Below are 18,964 nucleotides of genomic sequence, written 5' to 3' on the forward strand. Positions count from 1 at the left end.
TGCAGTGTCTTTTATAAAAACTGGTCAGATTACGACGTGAAGCCATCAGTTGCTACTCACCTTCAAATAAAACCTCAATTTTTTTTCCAGAACAAGAACACACAGGAAAAAATGCTTTCTGATAATAATTTAACTAATTTTGCCCATAAAGAATGAAAGAGATCAGAATAACTAGGAAAAATAGAGAAAAGCCCTAGCGCTTGTGGGAAGTGTCTAAAACTGCCTGAGAAGTTCATCATGAACACTGGCCCCAGAGACAGTAGAACACAATGCTAGCAAAGTTCCTTCACCACATGACTGTGGGAAACTGCCTCAAAGCTGTGCACCACAGCGGGAAGGCCCCGGTGCGCCGGCCAACATGCCGCTGGGGTACGGCCTCTGAGGGGCAGAGTGGGAAGAGGAGACATAGCAAAAGCGTCCTGTAGAGACAGACTTGCAGCTTCTCGTTCCACTTACCCCCCGAGAACCCATGCTACAGGAGGAGAGGAGGCTTTCATTAAATTACTGTGTATTTCATGAAGCAGGATGCACAGAGACCAGCACTGGGAAAGCACCAACTCTGTGTTCAGCAAAGATGTCACTGTCCACAGAAAATCAGTGTTCCTTTTGAAAATCATCCCCCAACTTCATTCACAGAGACCAGTCGGTGGTCAGCCACTCACCCTCCGGTCTTGGTTCGGTGCTGAAGATAATAGTGGAAGCCATCCACACACAGCCTCCGACCATCTGTCTGCCTCTCCAGTGTGCCAGGTGGAGAATTAAGTGACAAGACAGTTTTCTCCACTGACTATAATGGTGCTCACATATGTTTTTGAAATGAGGAATAAAATTAAAAAGGCACTTTATAATGCTCATAATGTAAATGAAGACTACTCCTATGATTTTTTAAAGATTTTATTTATTTATTTTTAGAGAGAGGGGAAGGGGAATAAGGAAGAGAGGGAGAGAAACATCAATGTGTGGTCATCTCTTGAGCACCCCCTACTGTGGACCTGGCCCACAGCACAGGCGTGTGCTCTGACTGGGAATCAAACTGGCAACACTTTGGTTTGCAGGCCTGTGCTCAATCCACTGAGCCACACTAGCCAGGGCTACTTCTGTGATTTTGAATGGTGGCTCTACAACATATTCAGTAATTCAAACATCCAGAACCTACCCCTTCTTTGGGAATAAAAGAATTGATGATTTATAAGGGAAAAGAATAAAAAAGAAGTCAGGATTTTGTAAGAATATTGAACTATGATATGAAAGTTGGGGACAGTCTAGAGTTTACAAATACCTGAAAAGAATGACAATAACCATGGTGCTTATTTACTGAGTGTGTATCATGTGTCAGGACAGATTCGGGAGGTTGTGTGTTTTAGAGCACAGAACAGTCACAGCCATGCTGTGAAGCAGGGACTGTCACCACCTCTATTTATAGCTGAGGAAATTGAGGCAGGAAATACGTAAACAACTTGTCCACAGTTACACAGTGCGACAAAATAAAAAGTATTCTAATCCCGGCCGGCAATGCTCTATCTGATGATTTCCTCCTCTCATCAAAGACAGGTGGGACCCGCTAGCGAGCACAGTTGAAAACCACATCCAAGGACTGAAACAGGACATAAAGGCATGCTTTTTTGACTAAAATTGAATCGAAGCATGGATAAAGAATCTACAAGGCAGCCCTAAGATGAAATAACCTTTCAGCCACCAGGTGGACAGAGTTGTGGCAAAACACTGGAAGTGGCTTTCAGCAAGAAATCTCCCAACTACTCTGTCGATCTATGGTTGCAATATCCAGAACCACTACACAGAGTCATCGATCACTTTCTGCCACTTCCAACTGTAATTTATGATTTTCTAATTTAGTGAAAATAAGAAGTAAATAAAAAGACATCTCTAAAACTGACCTGCAGCCCAGCTTTTCATTATGGCCCAAGAAACAAAGTTTTTGGTGAAAGATTGCAAATAGTGCCATCCCTCTCACTAAGATAAAATCAACACTATTATTAATTTTAATATATTTTGCTTTGTCTTTATTTTTAATTTGTGGTGAAGTTTTTAAAAATTTTATGTAGAATTAGTGGCTCAAGTGTGTACCAAATGTCCATTAAGTGGCTGCAGATGTTCAAAGTTTGAGACAGGACTGGAAGGGCCAGGGTCACATCCCACGGCCTTGGTGGCAGAATGCTAGCTGTCCCCTGACAGTCATCCTCGTTTTCTTGATTTGTGAAATAAGCACATGGCATCTAGAATTGAGACTTTATCTCCCTTGTAGTTAGGTGTAACCATAACACTAATTTTTGACAAATATGGTGTAAGGGAAAGTGATGTAAAGCACTTTCTGGCCACCCTCTTCAGAGACAGCAAGTAGATGGCTTTTGCCCGTTCATCTTCTTTGTGACCCTTGGATATAAGCATCTTAGCACATGGAGATCAAAATCAAGGTCAGGAATAGGAAAGTATCAAGAGTCCTGATTCTATGAACTGTCACAGCAGCCCTGGGCTGTCTTCTGGATTTTTATGTGGAATATAAAGTTCTATCTTAGTTAGTTAGCCATTGTGAATTTAAGAGGCTTTATCATTTGCAGCCCAACCTTATACTAATGCAACATCGTTCCCAATGTGGGGGCATTAACTGCCTCTAGCAAAGCAGGCTTCCTCTCCATTCTCCTCAAACAGAAATAGTTTCAAGTGAAAATAAAACCTAGAGTACAGTTTTGTGGTACTAACATCTAGTCACCGTGTTCCTTTTAGGCCATGAAACATTTTTACTTTCTCCTAAAAAGAAAAACTTGAGAGCTAATGTGAAATATTAGCTGGTGTGACTGGCTATGTTTCCTGAAGAAAAAACAAAAATTCTTGAATAGAATCATCAGCAAATGCAGACGCCCTTTTCACTAACCCAAGAATCTAACATTAGGAGTTAACAGAGATTGAGCTAAAAAATAACAAGAAGAAGGAAAAAAAGAAGCAGAAAGAGAAAAAGGAAGAAAAGTTCCTTGTTCTCTAGGCCCAACAGACTTCCATTCTGCCCTGTATCTGGATCTTTGAGGCACAGTACAGGGTAGAAAGAGTGGGCTTCAGATTCAAACAGAGTAAGATCTGAATCCTGGATTTTATAGCCATGGGGCATTGGGCAAGTTGCTTAACCAAGAATGTCTGTTTTTTTATCAGAATCAGGAAGATGAGACAGACCTCAGGACTGTCACGAGGACTGGAGGTAAAGTACGTGAGGTCTATATTATACGGCCTGGAATGCGGACCATTCAATAGATGTCAGCCATTACTGACTAAAATGACTATTTCTTACAGGGACTTTATCTGAAACTTCTTTTGTGTTCCTCAAGCATCCAGTACAGCACTGGACACACAGTAGGTCCTCCTTAAATTGTTGCAATTGACAGAAAAGACTTAGAGAAAAACAATTTCTGTTAGATTAAAATTGTGGATAAGTAATCCTGGTTTACTGCCTTGAACTTTTTTGGGGGGGTTGGTTTTTTTGTTTGTTTATTTGTTTGTTGGAGGGGTCATTTCCCCAATTTTTAAAATCTAATTGATGTACAATATTATACTAGTTTCAGGTGCACAATATAGTGATTTGACATACCTTACAATGTGATCACCCTACCAAGTCTAGTAATTAACTGTCACCCTGAAGACTTATGACAATATTATTGACTATATTCCCCTTCACCTTGTTCACACATCCCCCACCCCCATTTTCAAAATGTCTCATGGACCCTAAAGGAATTCACAAGTTCAAAACATCTTCAGGATTTGTAAACAAAATCAGAAAACATTTTCTGAACCCAACACAAATATAACAAAGTAGAAAAGATCAGTCATCAGAGCATATAACTCATCCTTAAAATAGATTTTATAAATAAGTAATCGAAGTGATAGGGTGTGTGGCAAAACAGCTGCAACCTGTAAGGGCTACAAGGACTATCATGGTGACACTTAGAGCAACCCCCAACAGATTTATGGCTTAGAACTGGTGGAAGACCAGCTCTATCCAATATGACAACTCATTTCACCACGTGGTGACCCCTAGCCTCATTATGCACTCATTGTAATACATTAGCATACCCCACACTGCCATAATCAGAAACAGAAAGCCCTTATAAGGACACAAAATGGCTGATGGGGCTATTCCAAAATATCTCCATCCCTTTCCGGGATAAATCCCAAATATTTCTCCCCCTTATTGAATGCCCTACACTCAATTAAAAGAGCCTCAATTAAAAAAAGGTAAATCCCACTAGGGAAGGGCAGCTCTGCCTGTGGAACAGCCACTATCTCTCTATCTCACTGCTTCACTAATAAATTCTCTTTCACTTGAAACTCTATGCTGGCTCATCTTTTAATTCTTTCCTGTGAAAAGCCAAGTACCCACATTGGATTGAAGACCTTCAGGTCTCTGGACCCCTGGAATGCCTGCATCATCATGGGGGCTCCAAAATCCCATCAAGCAACTAAAATTTAAGTCCATGTAAAACAAGTCGTGACATACAATTTGGTTCTGATCATCAGAAAAAGGAGAACCAGCACACAAAGATTTCTCTAGGAGAGCCAAGCATGCCCACCTGAGGGATGCAACTAGTTCAGTGGCAAGAAATGTGAGATATATGACCGGGCAGGAAAATTTCTCCGGCTCAGCCGAAATGCCCAACAAACACTATACGACTTCTTTCAGTGTCTTTCATTTTCATTAAAACCTACAAATTCCATTCCTCCAATCCCTAGGTATCAAGAAGAAGGCACCCAAGAAGAGAGTGTGAGTACTCTCATCAAAAGAAATAAATACTCTTCAATCATAACCTGACTCTTCGTCTTTCTCAGTCTCTTTTAAGTGGTGTTATCAGTTTGTTTCCTAGACCTGCCTGCCACTAAGTAAACCAACAGAAAACTGAGTTCACAAAGAGGCAAAGCCAGGTCACCATCTTGAACTCTTGTGCTGCCTAATCAGTCTCTCAGTCTCTCCCTTTCTCTCTTCCTCTCTGAAGTTGCCTCAACAGCAGGCTAATCACATGTACATTCTCTAAGGCACTAGTGCCTCTCCCCTTCCTTACTGGTCTGCAGCCACACAGCCCTTCTCTTTGGTTTCCAACTGCTCCTACCAGCTTCCCACCTTGACGCCTCCTCATCCAGCCAGGCTCCTACTTCAGAACCTCCTTGAACTCTGTTTCCTTCACTGCAAATTCCTCCCCACCCCAGATCCAGCCACGTCCTAACTGGGTCTCAACTGAAACATGACTTCCTCCAGGAGGCCCGTCCTGAACCCCTTGGTTTCCCTCTTGCCTGCACAGCTCCTGTCCTTCTTCACTGTTGAAATTACTGTATGTAGGTGTTTGATGTTTGTCTCCTTGACTAGCTCCATGAGAGAAAAAGCAAGCAAACAAACATGTTTTCTTCTATGCTTTGTCTTCAGCAGCCAACACAATGCCTGGAATATAGTCAATGCTTAGTAAGCATATATGGCAACTTCAAAAATATATCTAGTAGGTTCTATTTGGATCCAAGACAAACGTCTAAAAATTGAATACCATAGTACAGAAAGTAATTGGTACTTTTGGCCAACCAAATTTAAATCTAGTTCCAATTTAAGAGAATAATTTAGTTCTCCTTAAGTGTCATTGTCGAATCCTTTCTGATGCTGACAACTACAGTTTACTCAAGTTTCCACCTACTCAGGAACCTTGTGAAGAACTGGCAGGAGGGCCTCTCCATTCTAATCTGTAGCCCTGGTCCTCACAGCATTTGCAGATCACTGTTCCCTCTCCTAGAGACCTCATGCATCAGCACAAACTCATTCTGGTACTTAAAAAAAAAAACATTCTGAACTGAACTGGAAGTGGGTATACCTGAAATCTCTCTTCCTTCTAGGCTTATAAGAGTGTTATAGCATTGAGGAGAAGAATCAGGGATACTCTGGAAAATAAAAGATGTCAACTGTAAAAGTCTTTGGTATCTTTACTTGCTAAACATTAGACTTCCATGATGATATTCAACATCTCCATGCTGACAGCTCAAAGCAGAGCCAGCTGATGGGCGCAGTGAATCTCATAAGAGTGAACTGACTTGGCCAAAGGACTATGGAGATGAAGAAATCTCCAAGGACACTCAACATATCTTTCTCAGGTAAGAGATGAAGACCTAGAGCTCAAGAAGCTGAGTTGCTTGGGCTTGCACACACAGCTAGTTAGTAGCAGAGCTGGGAATGGAATCCAGGCCTCCTGATGCCAGGGTACATCCCATAGTGCCAGTAAGGAAATGATATCACATATCCCCAAGGGCTCCCAACCCATCCAAGGGCAGCCTGAAGCCCCACCTTTCACAAGAGATTAAACAGATGAGGAATAGAGGAATAGCGGTGAGAGGGGGCTAATTGCACTAGCCACCTCTCTTCAGTGCTCCAGCCACTGCCCATGGCCCTCTTCAGGGTCTATGGGACACACACTTCTCCTGGTGAAAGTATTCATATTGTTTATGGCTTGCTGTTGTTATCCAAAGATTGCATGTGGCTTCATAAGACCACGTCCTCCCTCTAGAGAAACAAGAATGAATGGGAGGCAGCCCCAGCCAAACACTGGAAACTGATACTCCACAGCCTCCTTCCCACACAGTCCTGCCAAGCCACCTCAATACTGACCCCAGACGCCTGAGTGTACTTTGGTCCCAGGCCCTGCTGTGAGCCCAGAACATCAGCTGCAGCACATCATGGCCCAGGAATGGAGTTGCCAGAGGAAGGGTGGGAAGATGAGCATGTAGACGATGAAGAGGGGCAGAGCAAGGCAGAATCCTCTAAGGTATCAACAACCTAGGTCATCTTGGATCAGCAAAGACCAATGGTATGTCGTCTGACAGGGAGCATGGGAGGAACCCCTGGGGACTCCCACATTCTCAGATCCTTGTGGTTGATGTTCGCACAGCTGGAGGAGTTATACCAGGTGGCGCCGAGGCTGTGGCTAGGGCAGCCATCATCACAGACTAAGGCAGGGTGTGGGATGTAGCTCTGAGACTTTTGAAATGAGAGCAGAAAATGAAATGGTCCTTACAACTGCTCCATTTAAGGAGCACCATGTTCTACCTGTACCATCATTAAGACCAAAGTCTTCACTTCCCTTCAGCTATCAGGAAGTTCCAATGTATGGCCGGCAAGTAGGCTCTGCCTAGACCCCCCCTGAGTCACACGAACTTGGAATTGAGCACAGGGAAGAATGTCCTGACAGGAGGAAAGATGAAAAACTTGCTTTCCTGGGAGGCCCTGGATGAGAGCAAGGGCCTCTCCTCTTCAAGCCTCTCTCCAGCAGGCCCCGGTGAGGATGGGCCGATCATCAGCAAAGGTGAAGGGCCAAATGCACACTGAACCCTGTCCCAGAGAGCCCAAAGTTCCAGCAGCATGACCCCTCTTAGAGAAAAGGCTTCCCCTAGTTCCCAACCAAATACTGGGGACACCCGACCAGGATCCTACACAAATAAAAACTCAGCCACTCTTGTCATATTTTTTTCAAAGCAAAAACTTATCAACAAAGTTCCTGGGAGGGGAAGGCATTCTCAGCTGAAAGAATCCCTTGGGGCAGCTACCAAAATGGGCAGGTGTCCAGAAAACATGATCTCTGGACCTGTTACCACAGTCTCGTCTCTATTCTTCACATGTCACTGCACTCCAGAAGGGAGCCACCCAGAACACCTCTGCTCAAAGCCCAGGTGAAGATGAAGTAGTGAGGGAAACACAGGAGCACTTCGGAGTCAGACCCTCTTACACAGCAAGGGCTGGGAGAACCTGCTACCCACCTAATCCCTGGGTTGCAATGGTCCCCCCAAGGACAGCACGGCACCCTAGAAGGAGTACTATATGGGGAGTCAGCAATAGAGTGGGGCTACTTCAAAAATCCCACAGAAGAACTAAGGGGAAATCTCCACCATGTAGGATAGGTCACGGGAAAGCCATGGGTAGGAGGAGGCCCTGAGTAGGGCCCCAGCTCTGTCACTTATAAGCTATACCATTTTAGGTGTCATCAAAGCTCTTGAAACTCAGGGCCATGTTAAAATCATTGTAATGAATAATAACAACACCTACAGGAGAGAAGGATGGACTTTTCACAGGGACCCATGGAATCTTTCAGGAGAAAATATGTTCATTATCTGGTTTATGATGGTGGCTCCACAGGTGTATACATATGTCAAAACTCAACATATTTAAATATGTGCAGTTTATTATACATCAATTATACCTCAACAAGGCTAGGGGAAAAAGATTTGCAAAAATGTAAAACCATGTCATACTTCTCATAATTTTTTGTCTTGAAAACTATCATCATTTTCATTAAAATATTTTGTTTATATTGAATAAACATTACTTTTTATTTTTTTAAAGATTTTATTCACTCATTTTTACAGAGAGGGAAAGGGAAGGAGAAAGAGAAGAAGAGAAACATCAGTGTGTGGTTGCCTCACAAGCACCCCCTGCTGGGGACCTGGCCTGCAACCCAGGCATGTGCCCTGACTGGGAATCAAACCAGCGACCCTTTGGTTTGCAGCCTGTGCAAAATCCACTGAGCTATACCAGCCAGGTAAATAAGAGGAGCATTGTTAAATATTTATTTAACAATGCTTTACATTTTATTTTAATTACTAAATATTTAAAAGTTACTTATGATTCATGGTATCTCATAATCAAATAAAATTATATACATGAAAATATTTTGCAATTATATACATATATGTGTATACACATGTGTGTGTACATATGCATGTACATATTTTTTAAGAGCAAGCTCACAGCAGCCACTTCCAAATCTCTGCCTTGGCAATCAAAGGGAAAAGCTGCCCCTGCTCCTTGGACTGCAGAGGCCTGGACCTCTATGGGGACCCTTCTGTGCTTTTTGGATCCCACCTGAGAGAAAGTACAGCTGATTCATAGTTCTTGGCATGTACCTGAACACCAAGTGAGGTTAAAGGTAATAGAGAATGTTTCTCTTTGGAATTTACAATGCAAATAGTAACAGGCTGAACAAAATGCAGGAGCCAGAGACCAAATTTCTACCAAAAAAAAAAAAAAAGGAAGATAAAAATCCATGAGCACTGAAGATGTTGGCAGAAAGGACAAGGCCCCTCCCGAAACTAACAAAGGGCAGGGAGTTGACGACCAGGCTTCAGGCACACAGGCTCAGCCCCAACAGAAAGGAAAAGATCATAGATAAAGCATGAGGAAAGACCAGAGGAAAATGCTGCCCTTTCCTAGTCGTCACAGCAAAACTATTTTGGACGGTAGATATCTGCAAGTAGAATCACATGCTGCAGAATGCTAACTGTCATGGACATGCGTGCTTCCCAGTCACCCTCACCAGGACAGGGCAACCATTTCAGTGCCCAGAGGAATGGAATGGAGATGCAGAGTGGTGGGCAAACGGTCCCCTCGTTGGGTGGTTGGTAGATACTTAAACACCAGGGATGAGCAATGGATCTAAGTTGAGCTGGGACCATCCCAGTTTATTTCTTTGGCATCATCATCCTATCCAGTCTAGCACTTCGGCATTATCAAAAATGTCCCAGACTGAACAGTAAATCATAGAGTCACCTGTGGATCAGCAATGAGCACCAGTGAACTCAACAGCCGCCAAACCTTTGGGCAGGAATGTGCAGTATCACCTTTCTGACCTTCATTTCTTTGGCCCATATGATAAATGTCCCACTCAAAGACGCATTTCCAGGCATTTAAAAGCTAATCATATTACCTCTAAAAGTACCCATATCTCTAAGTCCCTCCTAACTCAAAACTTATGTGATTTTTTTTATCTTGATACTTTTCTCCCCTCCTCAAGACACTTCATCAAAACCTTCCTGCTATCAGGAATTAACTCCCCTCCCCACACACACTGATGAGCCCTTGCTTTCTTTTAGTGGTGACTCACCTCTCCCCTAGCGAATACTCACATTATTTCCTATGATTCACTCCTCCCAGCATATTTCAATTCAACAAGTATTTATTGGGGAACAACCGTGTGTCAGCAATGTGCTAAGAATTAAGGGTATACAGAAGAAATATAAGCCATCACACCATCACACAGCTTTCAGTTTCCTTGGAAACCAGAGAAATGATATCTAACATTCTAGACAGATGAATAACACTATAAGTGAGGTGATTAATGTCCAAATGGGCAGGACTACTATGCAATGCTCATTTGTTTGTTGCCTTCCCTTTCACTCATCAATAATTAACAAATTTTGCTCTGAGAGAAATAGTCCTCCTGAGTCTCAGCCACATGTCTTCAGTAGAATTGACCCCACCACCAACTCCAGGACAGGCCCAATTAGCTTGAGCCAATCAGCATATCCATCCCCCTAGCCCAAACAATTGGCTCTGGAATATGTTTGTAATGCAATCAGAACCAATAAGATGCAAGGAGATGTTGACCAGCATACCTGGAGAAAGCAATTTCCTCCAGAAAAGGCAGGCCAGAGTCAGCCAAGGGACCAATGAGTAAGTAAAATGAAATGCACCCTGAAAAAGGTTGAGTAGAAAGATGGAGAAATAGGGAATCCTTAAGGACATCATTTGAGCTGCTGGATCGAGCCTTACCACACCTACGTACTAGGCTTTCTAAAGACATGAGCTTATAAATTCCCTTTGTTGTTCAAGCCAGTTTGAGTTGGGTTTTCTACAATGCAACCAAGAGTTCTCACTGATATAAGAAACCAGTAGAAGAGCTAATTCTGGGCTAGGAGGGCCAGAAATGATGCTATGTAAGAGAGAGAACTTGAATTGAACTTTGGACATTGTGTGATGGGATATACATACACAAAAAGGATTGTGGGTGGCACAGAAAAGGAAGAATAAGATGAGAAAGAGTGTAAGAAAGAAAGCGCAGCACAGGGAAACTAGCCTGCCCGTGCTGGCTGGAACTGCTCACCACACTGCTGTTGACCTCACAATAGCTATCTTGATGGGCCAACACTATATGTTCACCTGGACTCATTATATCTTTAACAGTATAAAGAATGACAAGGATCCCTCTTGCAGGGAACCCTGAGAGAATGCCTTCCCCCTTTCTCAGTGGTGCTCACACTGGGAACAACTTCCCATTCTCCAGAGAGACCAAGAAATACAATCAATGAGCAGCAACTGTCCATCTCCTCCAGGGTTGACGTGGGCCGTAGTCAACAGAATGAAGAAGCAAGTCTCCCATGTGCCACTGTGACTTCCTCCGGGTCAGAGAAGGCAGATTGCTTAAAGGCAGGGCTGTGGCTCTTCCTTCTAAGGGTCATTAATCCTTCATAAGAGAGATCTTATATTGGAAGGCACGGTCCACTTTGAACATGAACAAGGAAGCTGTAAAATCTTCTACAGGACTTGTGATAAAGAACTTCAACTAAATAACCCTTTCTTCTAACCAAATATTTCAAGGCACTACACTAACTGAGCTTTGGAGGGCCAGTGTGCCCCCTGCTCAAGCCCCTCTCCACGTCCCTGAGGTGGTCTCTGTGTCACCTTTACACAAACCCCGAGAGTTGTACCATTCCCTTTGGAAACAGGTGGGAGCTCCTGATCGTCGCAATGACTAGGAAGTACCAGGACCATTCAGTGGATAGAGGATGGGATGCCAAACACGCTTCTATGAATATACTAGAAAGTCGCACCAGAGGAAAAATTACCCTTCCTGAAATATGCTGTGCTCCATCAAGAATCACTGCCTGGGGGCTCCGGGAGCTGGAGTTGAAACCACTGTGCTGCCCACAGATCAGACCTGACATAAAAGCCAGTGTTAGTAATTATTGCACCTGTCACTCCCCCTCCCCCACCCCCTTCCCCAGCAGACTCAGACTTGAGAGGTATGAACATAAAGTTTTTGTTGTTGTTCCTCGAGTTCTTGCAGGCGTAGAGTAAGGTTGTTTGTTTGAAATGTTTCTATCTTCTTTAGGTAGGCCTGTATTGCTATAAACTTCCCTCTCAGGACTGCCTTCGCTGTGTCCCATAAGTTTTGGGTTGTTGTGAGATCATTTTCATTTGTTTCCAGAAACTTTTTGATTTCTTCCCTAATTTCATTCTTGACCCATTCATTGTTTAATAGCATACCATTCAGTCTCCATGATTTTGGGTGTTTTGGGATGAACATAAAGTTTAAAGAAACTAGCTTATTAGTAAAGGCTATTAAATTAGCTAAAATCTAGATCTTGAATCTGATATTAATGAGCTGATCAAACACACTCAGGAAAAGACCCATTTGCTATGATGATAAAAAGAGAATAGAGGAGTTGATTCTTTTGTGGGCTTTCAAAAATATCCAAAATCAGCCCACTGCCAAGAGTGCTATGAGAATAACCCATGAGCCTAGAGTGGTCTGTGGGCTAGGTGATGGAGTGAACAGGGTCTCGGAGAAGCAAGGCGCATTAAAGGAAGGGCTCAGAGAGACTTGGCTTAAAATTCCATCTCTGCCATTTGCTCTCTGTGTGACCACAGACACACGGTTAGCCTCTCTGAGACTCAGTTTCCTTTCTGGTAAAGTAAAACATAATAATCCAGAAGCAACAGTGACTTCACAGACGGCTTGTGAGGATCAGCAATTACACAGGAAAGACTTCTAGTACAATGACTGGCACATAATAGGTGTGCAATGCTAATTAATAATCAGATTTTACAGATGGTGTCTCTGGCCAGAGGAATTTGAATTGAGGGGGTTTGTGCAATCCAGTCTCCAGCATCCTCCCTTTTTTCCCAGAAAAACCTGGCTCCTGGGGCACTTTTTCCCTATATGAGGCGAGAGCCTGGTTTGGAACGTGTCCCCTCTACACAGCCAAAAGAGGCTTTTCCACAGCCGTGACCCTGTCACACACACCACTGTGGGCCGGCCCCGCCTGAGACCGCCTGTTCCTTCCCATAGCCCCTAGTCTGGAAGAAGAGAGATCATCAACCATGCTAATTAAATCTGCAGATGATAACAAACTGGGCGGTGCTGCAAACAGCACCAGAGAGGATGGGGAAATAAATGAGAAGGGACCTGGGGAGTTTAGAAAATATGGGACAGGAAATAACAAAATGAGATTCAATGCAGAAGAATGCAAGTAACTCTAACTGGGGGGAATAATCAGAAACATAGACACTGAGGGGAGAGAGCTGGAAAAAGGCTGAGGAGGTGAGGGCTTGGGGCAGGGTGGATGACAGGTGGCAAAGGTGACAATGGTTAGCAAAAGGTGAGCAATCAGCAAGGGGGGAGAAGCCTGGAGGTGGGACCAAATGGAGAAGTGCCTGCCATGGCTGTGCTAGAGCCCCAGGGGCCTTCTGGCAGGGCTGGGTAGCATTCTTTAGGACTCAAGCTCAAGTCACACCTTCTCCAAGAAGCCCTCTGGATGCCTAAAGCACATCACCAGTCTCCTCGCTTGTCACCCATCTGTGACCTGCAGCACCGTGTTTGACTGTAGATGCCTTTCCAAGTCTGCTCCCTTGTCTCCAAAATGGAGACAGACCCAGCACCGCAGCATTCCTCCCGGCTTCGCCACAGGACAAAGGCTCCCATGGGTCAAGAAGACAGATGTACAAGGATTCCCCAACTTCAACTTGAGGCCCTCAATGCCACTGTAGTGCCTAGTGCAAGGTGCCCCTGAATCAAATGCATCCCATCTGTTTAAGCCCTGTGGAGATCAGAACACACACCAGAGGTCGCTCAGGGTTCAGGGGGAAAAGGATGGAAAGCACAGTGAAGCATGTCCCCCTTGTGTGACAATGACTCTTCTGACTTAGCAGTGACACAGAAAGTGGCTCCTCCAGTGGTCTCCCTGAGACGCCAGCCCCCTTTCAGCTAAAACCTTCCTAATTAATAATCACAATCAATAGCAATCAGGAGATCAAGGTAAAACTCGTTCTTGGGGAACTTGAATATGGCTCACTGGCCCTGGAGAGAAATTAACTATGGCAGGGGCCATTGTCATTCCACATTCCTCCAGGGAAAGGTGAGAACCCCTCCTAAGCAACAGTTCTCACTAAACATGCATGTCTTAAGGAATGAAAAAAGCAAATACCAAAACTTTCTTTGAAGCTCAGCTATTTTGGGATTAGGGACAATAGGAGAGGAAATATTGGGTTGGCCAAAAAGTCTGTTTAGTTTTTTCCATAAAATAAAAGACACGTTTTTTATTTTCACTAACAACTTTATCGATTTGGATATTTTGAATATATCGACTATCTCTCGATGGTAGAACACTGATTGTTCTCAATTAATGCCTTGATTTGATCGTCATCGACTTCAACAGGTCTACCCAACAGTGGGGCATCACCCAGAGAGAAATCTCCAGCACGAAATGTCACTAACCACTTTTGACACATTTTATCAGTCCCAGCACCTTCTCCACACACTGCACAAATCCTTTTTTGTATTTTGGTCGCATTTTTACTTTTCTTGAACTAATAAAGCATAATATGCCAAAAAGGTTGTGTATTTTCTTCCATCTTCAGTATTTAAATGGCTACAGAAATTCACCAATTCTGAAAAGTTTTTTAAATGCACTCTGATATGACAGCTGTCACAATACAACCTAACAAAATTGTTTCCAATGAAGTTAAAGACAACTAAGCGCTACTAGAGCCATCTCTCAGGGGGGAGAAATTAACTTTTTGGCCAGCCCAATAAAAAGCCAAACATGCTGAAAAATCCCCCTCAGAGAGGCTGATAGATGGAGGCATGTTTAGAGTACCTTCTGTCCATAGTAGTGTCCTTAGGTCCCAAGCCAACAGGACACTCCACTGTTCTGACAGTTCTCTGAAGAAAGAGAACCCACGCCTCCCCTGCTACTCTGCACCCATACTACTCCAGCACTACTCAGACCCCCAGGGTAGTGGGAGAGAAAGGGCCAAGCTGATGAGACATACAGACCCAGGTCCAGGTGCCAGCTCTGCACTTCCCATCTGTGGTACCTTAGGAATGTCACACCTGAGCCTCTTTCTGCCCCTGCTTTCTACTTACCTTTCCGCAGAATTCTCTTAGCCCTTCAGCCCAAAGACCTGGCCATTAGGTCGCTCTGCAACAATGGGCTGCAAAGCTCCAGCCTCCTGGGAAAACCCAGGAGTGAGCCAGAGCGCGGACAGTCACAGAGACTTTCACCATCTACATAGAATTGTATTTCTTCTCTTCTTTCCCCAAGGCTCCCATCCCTGTCCTCGCACTCCAAAGGTCCTGCTTGGGGGGGAGGGCACTTTTGCTGGATGAGAGATGCAGCAGGGACCAGGAAGCAGCAGTAATTACTGACCTGCAGACCTTACCCTAACCAAGCTGGGCGCACACAGCTGTGCAGGTCATGGTGCTACATAAAGATGCTGCATTAAGGGGAAACCAACCATAGAGAAGGTATCTCAGAGTTTGTGTTTTTACTATGCCAGTTTTCTAGCAGATGGCAGTAAAGTGTCTTGATCTAACAAAATCATCATATTAAGACAATTTTCCAAAAATAAAATTAAGACATCTTGAGAGAGAGACCTATTTCTAATTTGTGCCATATGGCACAAAGATACCAGCAGGGCCAGCTGGGGTCCCAGTCTGAACCCTGGATGCCCACCCACAGGAAAACAGCCAGATAAAGGACAGCAGCACTTGGGGACATTTCCACGGCCCGAAAGCAAGACCTGGTGTAGAATACATGGGTAAAGCCTAACCAGCCTAACCCTAGGCTGGACAGCGAGTAACTGATTTCTGTGTTGCTGTAAATGAATGAGACCAGACAAAGGAGACAAGGCCAGGGAGCAACGACAGGAATTCCACCAGAGTCAGAACTGTCATTTTTGCCTAAAAGTGCCTAAATCTCTTTCTTTCTCTTTCATGAAACCTGGTGTCCCCAGCCTCGTGGACCTGTGTTGTTCTCTGGCTCCTTCTCTAGGCTGCTGACTCCGGACAACCTTGGGATTGCTGTACAGGTGACAAAAATCTGGGACTCTGTGGGAAAATACTGTCCAACTAGCTTTGTTCTGTGTGCCTGTGGCATTCACCTCCCTGACCACAGCCCTGACCCATCCCTGCCTCACTGGAGGGACTGGGCTTGGGGCCCCTCCAGCATGCAGGGGAAGACCAAGCAGAGTCTGCTCAGAGCTTGAGGGAGGCCGGAGGAGCATGTCCTGTAGATTAGGGATGGTCTGAGCGGGAGCGTCATCTCTGGCTGCCTTTCCAGCAACACCTCAGGACAGGTGAGGCGTTTCTGTCAGTCACTGAAGAAGCATGGCATCCGAGTGGTTCCTGCCTGAGCTGGTGGTGCTGCCTGGGAGATATTCGGCACTTAAAGAAGAAGATCCCTGCTCAAGGGTGATGAAGCATTTTGGAAAGATTCTGCAGGTGGCCAGAGCATGTGTGAGAAACCACACGGGGAGCTGCAAAGCCAGTCAGGGCTCCGCGACATCCTCATAGGCTTCTCAAAAGGCCTCTCAGTCCCCCCGCCACCAGCCACCACTGTGGAGTGTGCACCGCCCTGCCTCCACCCCAACCAAGGGACATCCACAGAAGCTCAGGCCTCCCATCTCTGTGCTCAGGGAGGTGGGGAGAGAACTGCAAGGCTCGGTGCTCTCACACATCCCTCCCAGTGTGAACAAGAAGGGCCTCACTGAGAGCAACCAGACACAAATCTTGCCTCAAGCAGCTTCCTGACCGAAGAACCCTACAAGAGGTTAAAAAGTAAGACTGGGAGTCGGTGCTGCAGAAAATTTCAAAGAGGGGAGCTATTGAGAAGGAGCTTGAACTTTGCAGCCCTTTCCCCAAAGAGCTAGGTCATGGGGTCAGTGTCCTAGAGCTCAGGTAGCAAATGGGGAAGAAAGGCGGGGCTTGGTGCTGATCTGCCCTTCACTACCAGCTGGTTGAGCTTGGATAAGTCATCTCCCTTCCCTCACTTCACTTCTGCAATTAAGGGTGGGGTAAGGTGTTGTCTGCTTCTTGGATGCTTTACCCTGAATCCGTGCAATCCCCTGTCATAATAACCCATTGTCCTTCCTTGACCTCTGGCCTTGAACTCTCTCTCCCTCTCAGCTCTGCTCTACCCTCCAGCACTTCATACCTACCTGCCAGGCTTTTGGACATCTCACTTCCCAGGCAAAGCCTCGCACGTGGCTCCAAAGCTCTCCCCAGCCAGCTCCCCAATTTTTTTTCTCTGAATTCTGTGTGCTCATTGCACACACAAATCCCAAAAGCTCCTGAGAATAAGGTTCGTGTCTGTTTTCTATTCAGAACTTTTCCTGGCTGGCCTATTATCTAGAACAGGGGTCAGCAAACTTTTCTATAAAAAAGCAGATGGTGTATATTTTAGGCTTTGTAGGCCACGTGGTCACTGTCACAACTACTCATCTCTGCAGCTGAATTGCACAAGTTGTCATAGACAATACGTAAACAAATGAATGTCACTGGATTTCAGTACAGTTTTATTTACAAAATAGACGGTGGGCTAGGTGTGGCCTGTAGGACAGAGTTTGCCAATCCTTGATCTAGAACAGGCTTTACTGATAATCACACCTCCCCCTGCCCTTCTCTCACTGCTATGACTATTAACCTGTCTTTCTGTTATACTGGACTGTGATCTTGAAAGCTGTCTCTATACCTTTTCGTTCTTCAATCCCAGTCTAATATTGTACACACCCCAAAAATGTGTGTCCTAGTAATGCTCTGGTCTGCTGGTACATGCTTCACATCTCGTGCATGACCTAAGGAGATCAGCACCAGGACAGACCCTGAGCTATCATGAGGCAGACAGGCCCCAGTGGGAGGATGGCCCAGGGCTAACACTCGGCCACAGGAGTTTGCACCATACCTGCCAGAGAACACAGGGGACAGCGAACCGGCCTGCTATCCTTGGCAGTGCTCTTGGAGGGAGCTCCATTCTGCTACATCAAAGAGGAATCTCCTGATCAAAAGTTTGAACCAGACACTCTGCCTCCTGGATCCATTTCTCCACCTCCCACGCTAACTAACCCCGACTAATAGCCCTCTGGAGACTGGAATCAACCATGGAAGGCAGACATCTGTGGAGCTTCCAGTCCCTTTCATCTGAACCTGCAGCCTAATATCTACTTCTAACACATTCATTACACTGCACAGGTACGAGAGAGCATCCAGACACATTGAGCCACCTGAGTCACAACACCCTCGTGATCGAGTGTGATGATCCCCATTCTAGAGAAGAACAGAATGAGCTCAGAGATGCTGTGACTTGCTCAAAATCACTGCAGTAAGCAGTACAATCAGGCCTAGGACACAGCCACCATAAAAAACCCAATGTGACTTAGGCTATATCCAGAATGACAGAGAGGAAGACTCCCCTCTGTTCTCACTGATGCATGTCAAGTGGACAGCAAAACCAGAGCCTGTTATGAGGAGAGCAATGAGAAAAGAAAAAGAACTCAAGTCCACATTTGATGAAAAATGGGTAAAGGTGTTTGACTGATTAAAGAGAAGTCCAGGGCAAAATGTCAGTGAGGGATCATGGTACCTGGCTTGGGCAGGGCCAAGGTCAGCTAAGAAGGAAGTAAATATCCCCCTTAGTCCACTGCCCGCCCGTGGCCCAAACAACAGTCAAAATCATGTCTAAAATATGAATGGGTTCTTGGGGCATTGTCTTATTTATTTCATCTGCCTTTTAGAATAAGACAATAAATAAACATGTCTTCCTCAATTCCCATTTTAAAGTAAAGAGCAAATGGTTATTATAAGTGAGTTAAACAGTACCCCTGAAATCCATGTCCACCTGAAACCTCAGAATGTGACCTGATTTGGAAATAGGGTTGCTGTAGATATGATCAGTTAAGATGAAGTCCTAATGGATGGAGTAGATCCTAAACCCCATGATTGGTGACCTTGTAAAGAGGACAGGATGTACAGAGAAGAAAGCAATGTAAAGATAGAGGCAGGGATTGGGGTGATGTACTGCCAGCCAAGGAATGCCACACACAGATTGCTGGCCACCACCAGAAGCTAGGAGAGAGCCGCGGGACGATTCTCCCTCGTACCTCCCA

General features: G+C 44.9%; 1 protein-coding gene across 1 annotated transcript in view; it reads right to left on the reverse strand.

Moving 5' to 3' along the window:
* Nucleotides 1-18,964, reverse strand: part of ANO2 (anoctamin 2) — a 318,842-nt gene that overhangs the window by 243,051 nt on the left and 56,827 nt on the right. The window lies entirely within an intron of this gene.

The sequence above is a fragment of the Artibeus jamaicensis genome, unplaced genomic scaffold (assembly GCF_021234435.1).
Source record: "Artibeus jamaicensis isolate MK-2021 breed Jamaican fruit bat unplaced genomic scaffold, CSHL_Jam_final contig_233, whole genome shotgun sequence".
Taxonomy (NCBI): Eukaryota; Metazoa; Chordata; class Mammalia; order Chiroptera; family Phyllostomidae; genus Artibeus; species Artibeus jamaicensis.